The sequence below is a fragment of the Pan paniscus genome, chromosome 9, assembly GCF_029289425.2.
Source record: "Pan paniscus chromosome 9, NHGRI_mPanPan1-v2.0_pri, whole genome shotgun sequence".
Lineage (NCBI taxonomy): Eukaryota > Metazoa > Chordata > Mammalia > Primates > Hominidae > Pan > Pan paniscus.
In genome coordinates, this window is record NC_073258.2 from 5,836,206 (window position 1) to 5,857,714 (window position 21,509).

Consider the following 21,509-nt stretch of genomic DNA (forward strand, 5'->3'; position numbering starts at 1 on the left):
TTCTGCCAACAACCAAATGAGCCGGGAAGCAGATCAATCACCAGTCAAGCCTCTAGATGAGAACTGAGCCCTGGCTGACACTATGGCTGCAGCCTTGCACTGAACCCAGCTGAGTCACGCCTGGATTCCTGACCCACAGAAACAGTGCAGTGATAACTGTGTGCTGTCTCAAGCCACAAAGTTTGCAGTAATATTGTTGCACAGCAATAGATAACTAATATAAAAAACTGCCTTACATCATGTACATTACTGAGGGAAATGTAGAACCTGGATTTGAGCTCTCAGAGTTGTGGTCTCAGTCTCCCCAGGGAGACCTGTCCTGGGAGACAGTTATACCAGGCTGTGATGCTGTGATGATTCTTCTCTTCCTACCCAGAAGTTTTCAATAGGCATGTCAAGCATGTGACCCAAGCTACATATACCAAACGTATTTCTGACAAATGCCAGGACATCGTGAAGTTTCTTGTTTTACTGAGAGCTCTATAAAGGAAGGACCATCTCTGTCTTTTTAGTATTTATTGATCGTTCTTGGGTGTTTCTCGGAGAGGGGGATTTGGCAGGGTCGTAGGACAAGAGTGGAGGGAAAGTCAGCAGATAATCATGTGAACAAAGGTCTCTGGTTTTCCTAGGCAGAGGACCCTGCGGCCTTCCGCAGTGTTTGTGTCCCTGGGTAGTTGAGATTAGGGAGTGGTGATCACTCTTAAGGAGCAAGCTGCCTTCAAGCATCTGTTTAACAAAGCAGATCTTGCACCGCCCTTCATTTAACCCTGAGTGGACACAGCACATGTTTCAGAGAGCACGGGGTTGGGGGTAAGGTTATAGATTAACAGCATCCCAAGGCAGAAGAATTTTTCCTAGTACAGAACAAAATGGATGGAATCTTGTTCTGTCACCCAGGCTGGAATGCAGTGGTGCGATCTCAGCTCACTGCAACCTCTGCCTCCTGGGTTCAACCCATTTTCCTACCTCAGCCTTCCGAGTAGCTGGGATTATAGGCATGCACCACCACACCTGGCTAATTTTTGTATTTTTAATAGAGATAGGGTTTCACCATGTTGGCCAGGCTGGTCTCGAACTCCCAGCCTCACATGATCCTCCCGCCTTGGCCTCCCAAAGTGCTGGGATTACAGGCATGAGCCATTGCTCCTAGCAGTATTTTTTTTAATGAGGCAAAATTCACATAACATACAAGATCCTGTATGAAGCCATACACTTCAGTATCATTAAATACATTCACAATGTTAAGCAATCATCATCTCTGCCTAGTTCCAAAACATTTTCATTAACAACCCCCGACCCCCCAAAAAATAACCCTGTATCCATCAAGCACTCTCCATCCCCTCCCCTTTCCCCCAGTTCCTGGCAACCACTTACCTGCTTTCTGCCTCTATAGATTTGCCTATTCTGGACCTTTCACATAAATGGAATCATGTAATATATATAATAACCAAAAGGTAGCAACAACCAAGCTGGCCATTTGGTTGAGGAATGAATAAACAAAATGTTCTGTATCCATACAGTGGAAGTATTGTTGCCTACTACATGTGGATGGACCTTGGAAACATCATGCTGAGTGAGAGAGAGCCTTGGTATTGTCTCATCTCCCCAGGAGATTCCAAGGTGCAGCGAAGGTTGAGACCCACTGACAAGCAATGGATATGGTTGGGTGCAGATGAAATAAGGCAGCCACGGGCAGGAGGGACGTCTCATTGACGATGACTATTTGTGGATGCCTAGCAGGGGTGGGGATGAGGTATGATAACAGCAACCCCGATCCCAACACAGCGTGACCGATTTTATCTTCAGTCACCTGAAACACCTCATGGGGTGTGGACACAGGACACCTCTGCCTCCCAGATTCAAGAGATAACTCCTGCCTCAGCCTCCTAAGTAGCTGGGATTACAGGCATGTACCACCACGCCTAGCTTATTTTTATACTTTTAGTAGAAACGTGGTCTTGTCATGTTGCCCATGTTGGTCTCAAACTTCTGGCCTCAAATGATCCACCCACCTCAGCCTCCCAAAGTACTGGGATTACAGGCATGAGCCACAGTGTCCAGCCTCCAAATTCCATTTGAAGTTTGACTTTCCGCCTCCAGAAAATCCAAACCTTTGCCCAAGTCACAGTGGGACACCCCGGAGTTAATTTGAGAGAAATGTGCTTTTAAAAAGAACTCCAGGCCAGGCTCAGTGGCCCACACCTGTAATCCTAGCACTTTGGGAGGCCGAGGCGGATGGATCACGAGGTCAGGAGATCAAGACCATCCTGGCTAGCACGGTGAAACCCCGTCTCTACTAAAAATGCAAAAAATTAGCCGGGCATGGTGGCACATGCCTGTAAGCCCAGCTACTCAGGAGGCTGAGGCAGGAGAATCGCTTGAACCAGGGAGTCAGAGGTTACAGTGAGTCGAGATCGCGCCACTGCACTCCAGCCTGGTGACAGAGACAGATTCCGTCTCAAAATAAACAAACAAATAAAACCCTCCGATATGAACACCAAACTAGAATCACTCCATTGACTTTCCTCCTCCAATCAGGGGGAGTGATGGTGATGGTGCACGAGTGTCTATTTGCATTGAGTCTTAATGGAAAATAAGGTTGTGTCACTCAAAGGAAAAACAAATCACAGCCCAGACTGGAGCTGTGGATGAATAACATGGCTGAGTGTTGGTACAGGCTTTCCACAGCAATATTAAAACTGAAAAAATCAGCAATGAAGCTCCCAGCCACATTTCTGCCAAATGATTTGGGGAAAACAACAGAGGCACGCCTCAACTTTTCCTTCGCTGCACAAAGTGGGTTTGGCTGGAAATGCCAAAGGTGCTTGTTGCTGGGATCTTTCAAATGAGAGCAAGCTGGGAGTCAACCTCCTGCAGCCGCAGGCCAGAAATGGGTTGAGACCAAACTATTATGGTAACACTGATGCACATCTAAACAGATTTAACTCCCTCCCAGCAATCCAGATTAATTTAATATGCTTTTTTAGTGGCATTCCGCATTGCTCATTAAAGCAAATGAACGTCCATCTCTCTGTGATAAATTAGGGCAAAAACAATTCATATGTTTAGGGCATAGGGAAGGAGGAGTTGTTGGCTGGTTAAAAAAAAAAAAAAAGTAACTGCAAATGGCCTTTCAAAGTCTAGACATCTTCATCATAAACACAAACATTCCTCTTCACAAAGGGACCTCAAGTAACCTTAGGCTGGAGGGCCCACCTGCGTATGTTTTTCTTCTCATTCTTTCTTACCTTCCCTCCAGCCCACCCAACCCACATTCAGTGACCAAGTCACGTGGGTTTTACCTCCTAAATCTTTCTCAGATCCATTCCCTGCTCAGCCACTCTCCTGACACCACCAAAAACCAAGCCACCATCACCTCCAGCTGTTTGACTGCAAATGCCTCCTGACTGGCTTCTGTTTTCCCCTGGCCCTGTGACAATCTGCACTCCTCACAGGGACCAAAGCAATCACTTCAGAAGGTGCATCCAAACAGATCACTCACTTTCAATGTGTCCCACTGCTCTGTGGGTTAACAAGGATAAAAGCTCGGCCAGGCGCAGTGGCACATGCCTGTAATCCCAGCACTTTGGGAGGCCGAGGTGGGTGGAGCACGATGTTAGGAGATCCAGACCATTCTCACTAACATGGTGAAGCCTGTCTCTACTAAAAATACAAAAAAATTAGCCGGGCATGGTGGCGGGCGCCTGTAGTCCCAGTTACTCGGGATTCTGAGGCAGGAGAATGGCGTGAACCCGGGAGGTGGAGGTTGCAGTGAGCCGAGATCGTGCCACTGCACTCCAGCCTGGGCGACAGAGTGAGACTCCATCTCAAAACAACAACAACAACAACAACAATGATAAAAGGTCACCTTTACTGAGCACACACTATCTCAGTCCATCCCTACATAAGCTCTTTATTTCCCCAGTGGGGAAGCTGGGACACAGAGTAGTTATGTGGGATGCCCAAGGTGGGACCACTCCTATGAAGTTTCAACACCCTAATGTGACACCCTCCGTGACCTAGCCCCTCTCTTTCTCCAGCCTCATTTCCTGATTCTCTCGCTTGCCCTGCAGCCTTCAGCCACACAAACTTCTTGAACGTCCCTTAAATCTGGCTGAGCGCAGTGGCTCATGCCTGTAACCCCAGCACTTTGGGAAGCTGAGGCGGGTGCATCACCTGAGATCAGGAGTTCGAGACCAGCCTGTTCAACATGGTGAAACCCCATCTCTACTAAATATCCACAAATTAGCTAGGTGTGGTGGAGGGCGCCTGTAATCCCAGCTACTTGGGAGACTGAGACAGGAAAATCGCTTGAACTCAGGAGGCAGAGGTTGCAGTGAGCCAAGATCACACCACTGCACTCCAGCCTGGGCATCAAAAGCGAAACTCTGTCTCAAAAAAAAAAAAGGCCCTTAAATCTGCTCTATGCCTATCAACCTCAGGGACTTCACTATGCTGTTCCTCACCCTGAAATGCTGTTCCTTATTTTCCACCTAGTGAACTCATCCCACCCCCCCTCCTCTCCTTAAGTGTCATCTCCTCAAGGAAGATTTTACTTTTTTAATACAACTATTAAAATATAATTCGGGTACCCTATGATTTGCCCATTTAAAGTGAACAAATCAATGGTTTCAGTGCATTCACAGAGCTCGGCAACCACCATCATGATCAATTTTAAAACATTTTCATCACCCCAAAAAGAAACCCTGTATCCATGAGCAGGGTCCTGCCATTTCCTCCTCCCACTAAGCCCTGACAATCTACATTTTTTGAGATAGAGTCTCTGTCACAGGCTGGAGTGCAGTGGCACAATCTCGGCTCACTGCAACCTCTGCCTCCCAGGTTCAAGCAATTCTCCTGCCTCCTGAGTAGATGGGATTACAGGCATGTGCCACCACACCCATCTAATTTTATATTTTTAGTAGAGACAGGGTTTCTGTCTTCATAGATTTGCGTGTGCTGGACATTTCATATAAATGAAATCTTATAACATGTGACTTTTTTGACTGGTTTCTTCCACTTAGCATAATATTCTCATGGTTCATCCGTGTTGTAGCACGTGTTAGTACGTCATTCCTTTTGATGACTGAATAATATGCCATTGCATGGTCAAACCATGTTCTATTTCTCCACTCATCGGTAGACAAGCATTTGTGTTGTTTTCACTTTGGCGTTATTGTGAATAATGCTGCTATGAGCATTTGTGTACAAGTTTCTGCATAGACATATATTTTCATTTCTTTCATAAACTGGATTGGAAGTGCTGGGTCAGAGAACTCTGTGTTTAAGCTTTTGAAGAAATGCCAGACTGTAAGAAAGAAAGCCTTTCCTCGCCCTGTGAGACTGAGCTCCCTCTCTCCATTTATACGTTCTCTTTATGCCCTTTGCTTCTCTTTCAGAGCAATTCACGTTGACCTGGGTCACCCTCAACTTAAGGCTCATAACTCCCCTAGACCCTCAGGGCCCACACTAAATGTGATGAAATAGGATGCAAGCCACATATTTACTTTTGCATTTTGTAGTAACCACATTTTAAAAAGTAAAACAAAAGAAGTGAAGGTAATTGGAATAACATCACAGATTTAAATAAATCTATCCAAAATACCAGGTCTACATGTATAAAATATTTTAACATGAACAAAATACTTTGCTTTCTTTTTATATGAATGCTTCACAATCTAATGTGTATTTGACACTTCTCGCATATCTCAGTGTGATGGCAGCACCCCATATGGGAGGCCCTCACATGATGCCAATGATGGGCCCTCCTCCTCCTGGGATGATGCCAGTGGGACCTGCTCCTGGAATGAGGCTGCCCATGGGAGGCCACATGCCCATGATGCCTGGATGCCCAATGATGAGACCTCCTGCCCGTCTCATGATGGTGCCCAGTCAGCCCAGAATGACTCCAGCAGACAGATAAGGATAGAGGGGAGGCCTCATTACATCAGTGTTGTTTTTTTGTTGTTGCTGTCGTGTGTTTTTTTTGTTTTGTTTTGTTTTGTTTTTGAGTCAGAGTCTTCCTCTGTCACCCAGGCTGGAGGGCAGTGGCACGATCTCCGCTCACTTCCTGGGTTCAAGTGATTCCCCTTCCTCAGCCTCCTGAGTAGCTGGGACTACAGGCATGTGCACCATGCCTGGCTAATTTTTTTTATTTTAGTAGAGACAGGGTTTCACCATGTTGGCCAGGATGGTCTCAATCTCCTAACCTCGTGACCCACTTGCCTCAGCCTCCTAAAGTGCTGGGATTACAGGCGTGAGCCACTGCGCCCGGCCTATATGAGTTTATGTTTACCTGCTCCCTTCACCAGGAGATCATGCGCTGTGATGCTGGGTTTTCTTAACAGCATAAGGAAGACTTGCCCCCTTGCCCTATCAAAGACAATAGTTTTGGAGGGGAGAAGTGGGACCAAAAAAGACGCAGTTTTCATTTGTATTGGGAAATGTGAAAATAAAATTGTCAACTCTTTTAGTTAAAAACAAAAAAAGAAAAAGAAACAAGATGTGGGGCTGCCATATGCAATACCGTGGATTCCAGGGATCTTCTACTCTGGAGGCAAAGATTATCTTTGCTGAAGCCAGACCAAGCTGACACAAAGACCTTTTTTTTTTAAATGTGACTGTGTTTTATTTTACAATGTGTAATTCACTTTAGAAGGGCAAAGTACCTGTCTGGGGAAGACTATTTAATTTCCTGCATTTATTTAGAATGTTGGCTGATGTTATTATGAAGGGAAACAGCTCTAACAAGTGAGTGGCCCCCACATAGACACAGCTCATGAGTTCACGGGGCAAAGGAATTGAACAGCAGCTTCTTAATAGACGGCCTTCTTTGTGGTATGGAAATAATTATCAGCATGTAAAAGACTATATATATATTCAACAATTCTGACCCCCTGCAAAATACAAATCTACAACTGATTTGCTTCCTGGGCTCCTGAAAACAACTTTGTCAAAATTGTGCAGAAATAAAATCAGCCAATCATTGCCCCTTGGGGACGCAGGACAAAGCAAGTCAGCCATGACCTATGTGGAGTCGGCCGTACACAATGACATGCAGACCTGCAGGACATCGAGTCCCTGCTATCGTCCCTCCCCAGTCAGGCCCCCATTGCCTGGGCTGCAGCCAGAAGGATTCAGGCACAAGTGCATTCAACAAATACTTATTTAATTGTATTGGTGGTTAGAGGGTTGCAGTTGATTAAGATACATTAATGGAACCATGTCCTCCCTGTATCCAAGACTCTGCCATTTGTCTCTGCAGTTCCTCCCACTGAAGAATCGGAGTATATTTCTCCAGCCCCTAATATTGGGTTTAGTCATGTGTCTAGCTTGGGCCACTGGAATATTAATCTGCATGACCAAAAACTTGGAAAGTGTGCATTCATTTGTGCTCGCTCACTCCTGCTATCACCATGAGAACAAGCCCAGGCCAGACTGCTGCTTCCAGCAGAAGATAAGAGACACCAAGAGCAAAGTCGAGCTTCCCAGACATGCTCATGCCAGATTAACCAATCCTCAGCTGACCCATAGATCCATGAAAATAAACAATTGTTGTATTAAGCCACTGAGATTTGGAGTGACTTATTATGCAGCATTTTGTGACAACAACTAACTGATACAAGGGTCACCGTCCTTTATCTCTACAGATTTTAACCAATTTTTAATAGCTAGATGGAGATCTTCTAGTTGCCTTTATTTATAATGAATATGACTGTAGAGCTAGTTTGGTCTGACACTCCCAGTAACCTACCCAGAAATTCAGAAATACTTTCTTCTCCAACCCGCCTCAACCAACCTTTTGTTTGTTTGTTTGTTTGTTTTTGGGTTCTCCCTCTTTGCCTAGGCTAGAGTACAAGTGGTACAGTCAGAGCTCACTGTAACCTCAAAATCCTGGGCTCAAGTGATCTTCCCCTTCAGCCTCCTGTGTAGCTAAGACTGCAGACATGTGCCACCATGCCTGGCTAATTTTTTTATTCCTTGCAGAGACAGGGTCTCACTATATTGCCAAAGTTGGTTTCAAACTCCTGGCCTCAAGCAGTCCTCCTGCCTCATCCTCCCAAAGTGCTAGGATTACAGGCATGAGCCACCACACCCAGCCTCTTCTTTTTAAATAGAAACCCTATTTTATTCTGACAGCGTGTTGCTTTTTTTTTTTTTTTTAAGAAAAAGTTGGCCCAGCCCCAGGGAATAAATTGTGACCGGTCTAAACAGGGTTGGCAAACTATAGACCAAGGGCCAAATCTGGCCCTCTGGCTGTTTGTATAAATTAAGTTTTACTGGAATAAAACTAGGTCCGTTCATTTATGCATTGTCTACATATGCTTTTAGGCTATGATGGCACCACTGGGTCACTGCAACAGAGGTTATCTAGAGCAAAAGCCTAAAATATTACCGTTTGCCTCTTTATGGAAAAAGTTTGCCATTCCCTAGTCTAAGGTTTAGATTCTGAGCTTATCATTTTAGCCTAATCCCCCTTACCAGTGACTGGCTCAAAACAAGTCTGTGATTCCATTCTGACTGTTCTACTGAGTGAATTCCCCCTTCTTCTCATGCAGAGCTGATGAGGGTAAGTTGTATTAATAGGACATATGCTCAGGTTTTCTGAAAAATACTTTTATCTAGAAATGCATAGGAATTTGCTGGTGCCTGAATGTACCATCTGGGGGCCTGGAGATTGACTCAGCTGCCTCCAGAGCTAGTGTTCACACTTACTACTGAGAGGCCTGAGGAAACGCCTGCCTACCCATCACCAGAACCTGCACACATCACCTGGAGAACTAGAGATGAGACTGCCACACACACCACCCAGGAGCCCAGTGGCGCACCTGCCCACCTGGCCCAGTGCTGCCACTGCCAGCAACCAAAGAAGCCACCTGGGGGCCCAGGGATTGGCCCACGCAGACAGACTATCATCAGTGCCCATATACACTGCCCATGGTCCCTAGTATTGACAAACCTGGTCCACCACCACTACCACTAATGCTGAAGGACAAGACTTCCTGGCATCCCCATCCTCAGCAAAGCCTCACCACAGCCTCCAATAACAACTGCAGTCTGGCCAGGCATGGTGGCTCATGCCTGTAATCCCAGCACTTTGAGAGGCCGAGGTGGGTAGAACACGATGTCAGGAGTTCGAGACAAGCCTGGCCAACATGGTGAAACGCCGTCTCTGCTAAAAATACAAAAATTAACTGGGCATGGTTGCACGTGCCTGTAGTCCCAGCTACTCAGGAGGCTGAGGCAGGAGAATCACTTGAACCCGGGAGGCAGAGGTTGCAGTGAGCTGAGCTTGTGTCACTGAACTCCAGCCTGGTGACAGAGCTAGACTCCTTCTCAACAACCACACACACACAAAAAAAACAAAACTGCAGTCTAAGCCACTGAATGACTCACAGACACCACTCATGCCAATTACAGCTGAAGAAATCATATGCAGACTATACCACTGTACCCACCCAGAATCAAAGCCAAAGTATGATATCCAATGAACATTGCAGATACAGCTCTAAGAAAAGCTCTTTCCCATATAAAAGCCAATCCATAAAATTGGAAGGAGTGACTGTTATGTCAGAGGCACAGATAGTCACATAAGGATGCAAGAAATATGAAAAAGGAAACATGACATCTCCAAAGAAGCACAATAATTCTCCAGCAAGAGATTCCAATGAAAAGAAAATCTATGAAATGCCTGAAAAAAATTCAGAATAATGTTATTAAAGAAACTCAGGGAGATACAAGAGAACATAGATAATGAGTACAAAAAAATCAGGAAAACAATTCATGATCTGAATGAGAAATTCAACAGAGATAGACAACATAACAAAGAACCAAATGCAAATCCTGGAAGAGAATAAGTCATTGAAAGAAATACAAAAGATAATTGACAGCTTTAACAATAGAATAGATCAAGCAAAACAAAGAATTTCTGAACCTGAAGACTAGTCTTTTAAAATAATCCAGTCAGATAAAAAGAAAGAAAAAAGAATGAAGCAAGGCTACATGACATATGGGACACATATGTGACCAAAAACTGAAATTCTGGGAGTTCTGGGTGGAGATGAGATGGGTAAAGGCATAGAAACCTATTTAATAAAATAATAACTGAAAACTTCCTGAAAGCTTCCAAATACAGGAAGCTCAAAGGTTACCAAATAAATACTACTGAAAAAGGTCTTCTTCAAGGCACATTATGGTAAAATTGTCAAAAGACAAAGAGAAAATGCTAAAAACAGCAAGAGAAAATCATCAAGTCACTTATAAGAGAATCTCCATCAGGCTAACAGGATTTCTCAGCAGAAACCTTACAGGCTAGGAGAAAAGGGGATGTATACTACAAGTAAAAAAAAGAAAAACAAATGTTTTTCTTTTGTAAATTTAAGATCTCACGAGACTTATTCACTATCAAAAGAATAGCATGGGAAGTACCTGCCCTCCATGATTCAACTACTTCCCACTGGGTCCCTCCCACAACACATGGGAATTCAGGATGAGATCTGAGTGGCGACACAGCCAAACCATATCAAAAGGATATACAAAATAAACAGAAAACAATTAACAAAATGACAGGAATAAGTCATCACCTATCAATAATAACTTCGAATATGGGTTAAATTACCTACCTAAAAGATAGAGACAGGCTTAATGGATAAAAAATGACCCAACAACGTCTACAAGAAACTCACTTCACTTGTAAAGACACACACAGACTGAAAGTGAAGGGATTGAAAAAGATATAACACACAAACAGAAATCAAAATAACCAGGAGTAGCTAAACTTACATCAGATAGAACAGACTTTAAGTCAAAAACTGTAAAAAGGACAAAGAAGGTCATTATATGGTAATAAAGGGATGAAGTCAGCAAGAAAGTATAACAATTCTAGATATGCATGCAACCAACACAAACACATCCAAACACACATAGCAAATATTATTAAATCTACAGGGAAAGATAGAGTCCAATACAATGATAGTTGAGAACTTCAATATCCTACTGTCAGCATTGGACAGTTCATCTAGACATAAAATCAACAAAGAAACATTAGATTTAAGCTGCACTTTAGACCAAATGGACCTAACAGATATTTTCAGAATATTTCATCCAGCAGCAGCAGAATATTCAATCATCTCATCAACACATGGAATATTCTCCAGGATAGACCATATATTAGGACACAAAACAAGGCTCCACAAAATTTTAAAAATTAAAATCATATCAAGTATCTTCTCAGACCACAATGGAATAAAACTTGAAACCAATAAGGAGAAGAAATTTTGAAACTGTACAAATACATGGACATTAAACATGCTATTGAATGATCATTGGATCAATGAAGAAATTAAGATGGACATCAAAAAAAATTTTTTAAACAGAAAATGGAAACACATCATGCAAAACCTATGGGATACAGCAAAAGCAGTACTAGGAGGAAAATTTATAGCAATAAATGCCTACACCAAAAAAGTAGAAAGATTTCAAATAACGTAATGATGAATCTCAAGGAACTCAAAAAGAAAGAACAAACCAAACACACAATTAGTAGAAAAAAAAAATAGTAAATAAGATAGCAGAACCAAATGCAACAGAGACAAAAAAAGAAATGCAAAGAATCAACAAGATAAAAGTTGGTTTTTTGAAAAGTTAAACAAAATTGATAAACCACTAGTGAGGCTAACCAAAAAAAAAAAAAAAACCAAAAAACAAACAAAAAAGGAGACCCAAATAAATACAATCAGAAATGAAAAAGGAGACATTACAACTGTTACCAAAGAAATAAAAAGGATCATTAGAGGCTATTATGAACAACCATATGCTAACAAATTGGAAAACCTAGAGGAAAGGGATAAATTCCCAGACATACACAGCCTACCAAGATTAAACTAGGAAGAAACAGAAAACCCGAACTGACCCAAAATGAATAGCAGATTTGAATCAGTAACAAAAAGTCTCCCAAAAGAGAAAATCCCTAGACTAGGCTTTTATGCTGATTTCTACCCAATTTATAAAGAAAAACAAACACCAATTCTTCTCAAACTATTCTCAAAAGTTGAAGAGGAGGGAATTCTTCTTAACTCATTGTATAAGGCCAGCATTACCCTGATATCCAATCAAGAGAAGGACACAACAAAAAGAGAAAACTACAGGCCAATATTCCTAATGAACACAGATGGAAAAATTCTCAGCATACTACTACCAAGCCAAATCTAATGATGAATGAAAAAGATAATATACCATGATCAAGTGGGATTTATCCCAGGAATGCAAAAATGGCTCAACATACACAAATCAATACATGTGATACATCACATCAACAAGATGAAAGGCAAAAACTATCTGATCATCTCAGCAGTTGCAGAAAAATCACTCGGTAAAACTTACCATTCCTTCATGATGAAAACTCTCAATAAATTATGCATAGAAGGAACACTTCAACATAAGAAAAGGCATATATGACAAATCTACAACTAACATCCTACTCACTGGGAAAAATTGAAAAGCCTTTCCTCTAAGAACTGGAACAAGATAAGGATGCCCACTTTCACCACTCTTATTCAACACAGTATGGGACATCCAAGCCAGAGTGATCAGACAAGATAAAGAAATAAAAGGCATCCAAAATGGACAAGTGGAAGTCAAATTGTCTCACTTTGCAGATGACATAATCTTATACTTGTAAACAGAAAAACCTAAAGACTCCACCAAAAAACTCTTAAAATGGGTAAATTAGGCTGGGCATGGTAGCTCATGCCTATAATCCTAGCACTTTGGGAGGCCAACGTGGGCGGATCACCTGAGGTTTGGAGTTTGAGGACAGCCTGGCCAACATGGTGAAACCCTGTCTCTACTAAAAATACAATTAGCCAGGCATGGTGGTAGGTGCTTGTAATCCCAGCTACTTGGGAGGCTGAAGCAGGAGAATCACTTGAACCCGAGAGGCGGAGGTTGCAGTGAGCCAAGATTGCACCACTGCACTCCAGCCTGGGCAACAGAGTGAGACTCTATCTCAAAAAATATAAAATAAAAAATAAAAAAAAGTTTAAAAAACGGATGTAAAATTCAGTAAAGCTTCAGGACACAAAATCAACATACAAAAATCAGTAATGTTTCTATATACCAGTAACAAACTAGCTAAAATAGAAATCAAGGAAGAAATTCTATTTACAATAGCTACAAAAATAAAATGCCTAGGAATAAACTTAACCAACGATGGGGGAAAAAAACCAGAAAAACCTCTACAATGAAAACCACAAAACACTGATAAAATAAATTGAGAAGGACAGGAACAAATGGAAAGGCATCTCATGCTCGTGGGTTGGAATAACTAATACTGTTAAAATGACCATGCTACCCGAAGCAATCTAGAGATTCAGTATAATCCCCATCAATTATATTCTTCACAGAAACAGGAAACAAAAACCCTGAAATTCACATGGAACCACAGAAGACCCCAAATAGGCAAAGCAATACTGAGCAAAAAGAACAAAGCTGGAAGCCTCACACTACCTGATTTAAAAATAAACTGCAAAGCGGCCGGGCGTGGTGGCTCATGCCTGTAATCCCAGCACTTTGGGAGGCCGAAGTGGATGGATCACAAGGTCAGGAGATCGAGACCATCCTGGCTAACATGGTGAAACCCCGTCTCTACTAAAAAAAAAAAAAAAAAAAAAAAAAAAAAGCCAGGTGTGGTGATGGGTGCCTGTAGTCCCAGCTACTCAGGAGGCTGAGGCAGGAGAATGGCGTGAACCCAGGAGGCAGAGCTTACAGTGAGCCAAGATCTCGCCACTGAACTCCAGCCTGGGTGACAGAGCAAGACTCTGTCTCAAAAAAAAAAAAAAAAAAAAAAATATATATATATATATATATATACACACACACACACATATATGTATATGTATATATGTATATATACACTGCAAAGCTATAGTAACCAAAACAGCGTGTATTGGTATTAAAACAGACACAAAAACAAAGGAAACAGACTAAGGAATCCAGAAATGAATCCACATATTTACAGCTAACTGATTTTCAAGAAAGCAGTCCAGAACATACATTGAATAAAGGACACCCTCTTCATTAAATGGTGCCAGGAAAACTAGATATCCAAACACAGAAGGATAAAACTAGACCCTTATCTCTCATCACTTACAAAAATAAACTCAAAATCAATTAAAGACTTAAATGTAACAGCCACAACTATAAAACTACTAGAAGTAAACACAGGAGAAACGCTTGAGAACAAAGATTGTATGGCTAACACTTTAAAAATACAAGCAACAAAAACAGACAAATGGGATTATATTAAACTAAATACCTTCCGCATATCAAAGAAAACAATCAACAGAGTGAAATGACAACACCCCTCCCTTACACCATACACAAAAATTAACTCAAGATGGCCTACAGACTTAAATGTGAAACCCATAACTAGAATAACGCTGGAAGACAACCTAGGCAATACCACCTGGTACATAGTGATGGGCAAAGAGTTCATGGTGAAGATGCCAAACGCAATTGCCACAAAAGCAAAAATTGACAAATGGGATCTAATTAAATGAAAGAGCTTCTGCACAGCAAAAGAAACTAACAAAAAATAAACAGACATTTCTCAAAAGAAGATATACAAATCACCAAGTTTATGAAAAAATATTTAACATCACTAATCATCACGGAAATGCAAATCAAAACCACAATGAGATATCATCTCACACTTGTTAGAATGGGTATTAAAAAGACAAAGCACAACAAATGCTGGCAAGCATGTGAAGAGAAGAAAACTATTGTATATTGTTGGTGGGAATGTAAATTAGTACAGCCATTATGAAAAAAAGTACAGAGATTTCTCAAAAAACTAAGAACAGATCTACCATATGATCCAGGAATCCCACTCTTGGGTATATATCCAAAAAAGATAGCAGTGTATCAACGGGATATCTGTACCCCCATATATACTGCAGCACTATTTACAATAGCCAAGATATGGAATCAATCTAAGTGTCAATTAATGGATGAATGGATAAAGAAAATGGGAATATATGCACAATAGAATAGTAATCAGCCATAAAAAAAGAATGAAATCCTGTCATTTTCAGCTAAATGGATGGAATTAAAGGTCATAACGTCAGGTGAACTAGGCCATGCACAGAAAGAAAACTATTGCATGTTCTCACTTATATGAGCAGTTTATGCTCCTGGAAATCAAAGCAGGGCCATATTTCAGGTCAGTAGGGTCAGGGATAGAGACCGCAGTTACGGACTTGTGTGCCCTGGAGCTATATAAAGTTGATATCATGGAGATAAAGAGTAGAATGATAGTTACCAGAGGCTGGGAATAGGAGGGGTTTGAAAAGAGGTTGATTAATGGCTATAAAAATATATAATAGAAGGAATAAGATCTAGTGTTCATTATCACAGACAGTGACTACGACAATTTGTTGTATGTTTCTTTTATTTAATTTCAATAGTTTTTAGGGAACAGGCGGTATTTGGTTACATGGAGAAGTTCCTTAGTGGTGATCTCTAAAATTTTGGCATACCCATCACCAAAGCAATTTACCCAATGTATAGTCTTTTATCTCTCACCCCCTCCCACCTTCCGCCTGAGCCCCCAACGTCCACTGTTTCATTCTTGTGCCTTTGTATCACCATAGCTTAGCTCCCACTTACCAGTGAGAACATGCAATGTTTGGTTTTCCATTCCTGAGTTACTTCATTTAGAATAATGGTCTCCAACTCCATCCAGATTGTTATGAATGCCATTATTTTATTCCTTTTTAACACTAAGTAGTATTCTATGGTATATATATATATAATATATATATATACCATATATATTATATACTATATATAATATATATATACCATATATATATTATATATATACCATATATATAATATATACATATACCATATATATTATATATATACCATATATAATATATATACCATATATATATAATATATATACCATATATATATAATATATATACCATATATATAAAATATATATATACTATATATATAATATATACCATATATATAATATATATACCATATATATAATATATATATACCATATATATATATAATATATATACCATATATATATACCATATATATACCATATATATACCATATATAATATATATACCATATATATAATATATATACCATATATATAATATATATAATATATATACCATATATATAATATATATATACCATATATATAATATATATATACCATATATAATATATATATACCATATATAATATATATATATACCATATATATATGGTAGAAATGTGTTTTTTATATAAAAAAACATTTTTTTAAGAAACATGCAGGAATACACTGTACCTCTTCCTTGCTGTCTCTGGATATTGTCACATGAGGACTTGACATGCGGATTGTGGCAGCCTCTGTGACCAAGAGCAGAAGACAATAGCAGCATAGAAACCTCAAATGAAAAACCTAGCATCTCAAGCTACTAATGCAGCCAACCTTGGCATCAGCTATCTCTGGTCCTAGTACATGAGGTGATAAGCCCCCACTGTTCAAGTTGGGTGGCCATCAATTGCTGCAGAATAGAAGTTAATGAGGCTTCCTCCTCCTGGATCCCCTACTAGACCCTGACATGCCCATTCGGTCACAGGCAGAAAGGGAAGCACAGGGTAAGGAGACCTGGCTGACTGTGCCAGACGCAGATCTTACCTGTCCTGCTTAAAACACTCAACTGGTTAAACAAAAAAAGGAAAAAGACAGTAAGGAGTATAACACTCCCCAGATGCAACTTAATCTAACACTCTATACTTTAAATTTTCTAAACATACATAGAAATCAGACCACTACTTCTGCAGAACATTTTACTGGTAAAAAGAACAGCCCACATGAGGGAAAACTGATTTGGTGGAAAGACAACAACAAAAAAAACATGGGAAATAGGGAAGGTGATAACATGGGGGAGAGGTTTTGCTTGTGTTTCAGCAGGAGAAAATCAGCTTCCTGTTTGGATACCCACTAGACATTTGAAGTTCTACAATGAACCCATCAGAGATGCAAATGAAAGTGCCTCCGCAGAGACAGAAAACCCGCAATCGAGCATCATCGACTCGCAGGGTGAACAGAATGGTGATATCAGAAGAACAGATGAAGTTACCATCCACCAAGAAAATGGCACACGTGGGGAGCCAGGGAGACGAAGAGAAAGAAAAAGAGACAGAGATCAGAGAGAGACACAGAAAGTGAGACTGGGGAGAGAGATAGTGTAAGAGAGAGAGAGAGACCGTAAGAGAAGGGAGACAAAGAGATAAAAGGTGCGAGTCAGCAGGTGAGGAGAAAGACTGAAAACTATGAGAAACAGCAACTAAGACACAAAGGAGGTGGGAGACTGTCTGGGTGCCGCAGCACCCACACTGTCCTCTTGCCCCCTGTCACTTGGGTTAAAACCACCGGAAACTCCACTATTGCAAATTTTGTATTAATCCTTGTATGTCTGTCCTTTCTATTGTTAGTCTACAGGTGTATCCAGCAGCTCCAGAGAGACAGCCACCAGCGAGAAGGGGCCATGATGATGGTGGTGGTTTTGTGAAAACGATAAGGGGGATAATGTAGGAAAAAGAAAGAGAGAGCAGACTGTTACTGTGTCTACATAGAAAGGGAAGACATGAGAGACTCCATTTTGAAAAAGACCTGTACTTTCAACAATTGCTTTGCTGAGATGTTGTTAATCTGTAGCTTTGCCCCAGCCACCTTGCCCCAACCACTTTGACCCAACCTGGAGCTCACAAAAACATGTGTGTATGAAATCAAGGTTTAAGGGATGTAGGGCTGTGCAGGACGTGCCTTGTTAACAAAATATTTGCAAGCAGTATACTTGGTAAAAGTCATCGCCATTCTCTAGTCTCAATAAACCAGGGGCACAATGCACTGTGGAAAGCCGCAGGGAGCCCTGCCCTTGAAAGCGGCGTACTGTCCAAGGTTTCTCCCCATGTGATTGTCTGAAATATGGCCTCGTGGGATGAGAAAGACCTGATGGTCCCCCAGCCCGACACCCATAAAGGGTCTGTGCTGAGGTGGATTAGTCAAAGAAGAAAGCCTCTTGCAGTTGAGATAGAGGAAGGCCACTGTCTCCTGTCTGCAGCTGGGAACTGAATGTCTCGGTATAAAACCCGATTGTATATTTGTTCAATTCTGAGATGGGAGAAAAACTGCCCTATGGTGGGAGGTGAGACATGTTTGCAGCAATGCTGCCTTGTTATTCTTTACTCCACTGAGATGTTTGGGTGGAGAGAAACATCAATCTGGCTTACGTGCACGTCCAGTCACAGTACCTTCCCTTGAACTTCATTATGACATAGATTCTATTGCTCACATGTTCGTTGCTGACCTTCTTATTATCACCCTGCCCTCCTACTACATTCCTTTTTGCTGAAATAATGAAGATAATAATCAATAAAAACAGAGGGAACTCAGAGACCGGTGCCAGTGCAGGTCCTTGGTATGCTGAGCGCCGGTCCCCTGGGCCCACTGTTGTTTCTCTATACTTTGTCTCTGTGCCTTATTTCTTTTCTGTCTCTCATCCCACCTGATTAGAAATACCCACAGGTGTGGAGGGGCAGGCCACCCCTTCATTATGAGATTACAGGCATGAATAACCCCGCCTGGCCACCTAACTCACTCTTGGGAGGCCAGAAGTGATGCTGGAATTTTCTTCCTCTGTGGGTTAAAAAGGGAAAATTAGGGAGAACACAAGGCATGAGAGATGCAGCGATGGATAGGTCTATATGGAGCTTCTGTCTGCATCCAGTAGAAAATGCATTTCTAGGCACCAGGTTTAAGAGTGAAAACCTGGAGTCTTGTCTCTTAGCATTCTCCTTCCCCACAAACCAGAGAGGGAATATATTTTGCTCCAGCACACCCGGATGTAGAAAATGTCACATTCCTGTTTCTGTAACTTCAGTTAAATCTGCTCTGAGTTCCTGGATGCCTGGCAGGTGGAGAATTCAATCTTGTCGTTACCAGCATTCCTTTCCCTTCTCCATGGTCTTATGTAAGAATTCTGGGCTTACACACTGTTGGAAAGCCAGGTAGCAACTACATCCCCCGAACTCTCCATTCTTCCAGCTGCTCATGATCCATCAGCCTTTTTTGGGCCACCTGCTACAACCAGACCCTCCTCACAGCATCATTCCACTCACCCACAGGCTCAGCCCCAGGGACCCTCACTAGAACAGGTCTCCACTATGCATAGGAACTCACAAAGACCTTCTCTTCATCTTAGCTTCCTCTGATATCCAACCACTCCCCCGCTTCTCACCTTAAACACAGATGGCGGCTCCTTCCCATCATTCCAAAACTTGGGGATTGTCCAGCCAAATTCTCTTCAGACACCAAAGCTTCACCCGCCCTCTTCAGGGAGGTGATGCAAGGGCATCTGAGATCTTTGGAAGCCCAATTCTGGCCTCTCTTTGGGGTGGGCTGAGAGTGGGAACTAGATTCTCTTTTCCAAGTGCCATGTTTACCTTGTTCGTCATTGTATTATCTCCAATGCCTGGCACGTAGTAGGCACTACAGACTGACACATAGTGGGTGCTATTAGTGTCTGTATAATGGAACTCTTGAGGTTGAAGCTATTAGCAGAAACCTGCCAAGCAAAGGGATGGAAAACCAACCACCAAAAATAAAATAAAATAAAATAAAATAAATAAGAAAACAATCGTGGCTTTGAGCTCTAAACACACAACGCACCAGCCCAAGTTTGGGCAATTTTAATACAACAGCCATTTTGCCTCTAAACAAACTGGCACTGGAAACCTCCCTCTGCCTCTTAAAGAGAACCAGTTTCTCTTTCTCTAAGTGGGCAGCATTTCTCCCCGGTGGCAGTACCCAGCCCACTGCCACCAGCAAAGGACTGCATCCAGGAGCCAAGAGCTTGAGAGTTTAAAGAATAGATTTTATAGGGAAAAACAAAGTAACATCCACATAAATCTGGAACTACCACCACTTTCCAGAGGCCGAATCCCATTTGTGGAGTCTCTTGCCTCTCAAGCACCTTGCAGTCAGCTCAACTACATACTTTTGGGATTCGTTGCAGAGAAGAGTGAAGGTTATCTGCAAAATAAAGGAACCAGGGCTCAGAATTCCCAGAGCAATCCATGACAGAGGAGGTGAGTAGAAAAGGGAAGGGTGAAGTCAAAGGAGAGAAGTCAATGAGTTGGCCAACACTAAGCAAGGATCATGGGACCCTCTCCATGGCCCCATATCTCAAAGGAACTCAACAAAACCCATCAATGCTTGGTGTGTGTTGTATGCTCCTGGAAATGAAAGCAGGGGCCACATTTCAGGGCAGTAGGGTCGGGGGTAGAGGCAGCGGTCATGGACTTGTGGGCCCTGGAGGATGGGATGATTCTGAGACATTGAATCCCTACACTGATCTCAGTAGAAATCTCAGGTAGGGCTTCAACATTCGTGGACCAAGGACTCTGCGGGCCTGAGAGCAACAGCCTTGGTGCATGTCCCAGCTCCATCTATCCCAACTGGGGCTTCGAACAAGTTATTTTTTTAACGTTATTTTAATTGACAAATCATAATTGTACACATTTATGTGATGTTTTGATATGTGTATACAATGTGGGATGATTAGATCAAACTAATGAACACGTCCATCCCCTAATTTACTGACAATTTTCATGATGAGACATTTGAAATGTACCCTCTTAGTTATTTTGAAAGATACATTATTATTGACTATAGTCATGCTGCTGTGCTATAGATTTCAAAGCATATAATCCAGGAACCCAACTTCTGGGTAGAGACAAAAAAAAATTGAAATCAATATGTCGAGGGGATCCCTACGTTCGTATGTTCACTGCAGTTCTATTCACAATACCCATGATATAGAATCAACCTAAGTGTCTATCAGTGGATGAAAGGATAAAGAAAATGTACTATATACACACAACGGAATGCTATTAACCATTAAAAAAGAAAGAAACCCTGTCATTTTCCACAACACAGATAAACTTGAAAGACATTGTGTTAAGTGAAATAAGCCAGGCACAGAAAGACAGATACTGCATGGTTTTATTATATGTGGAATCTAAAGAAGTTGAACTCACAGAAATAGAGAGTAGGACAGTGGTTATCAGGGGCTGGGGTGGAAGAAAGGTAGGGGATAGGAGACACTGGTCAAAGGGTACAAAGTTTCCAATAGGAAGAATCAGTTTTGAACAAGCTAAACTCCTCTGAAAGCTCAGTTCCTCATCTGTAGAGCAGGGACGCATCATTAACCTTCTAAGGATGTTGCTGTGAGAGTAAGAGATGATGTTCAGCACAATACCTAATGCACAGTCAGGTCTCCTTAAGCTTGAACCTGCGTCGCCATGACCTCTACATCACAGGACAGAAAGTCTCACAGCCAGTGTCTCAGTTCCCAGTGAAAAGTGGATCCCAGATCAGGCTGAATAGCAGGATCCCTAGGGGATACCCCACCCTACTGAGTCAGAAT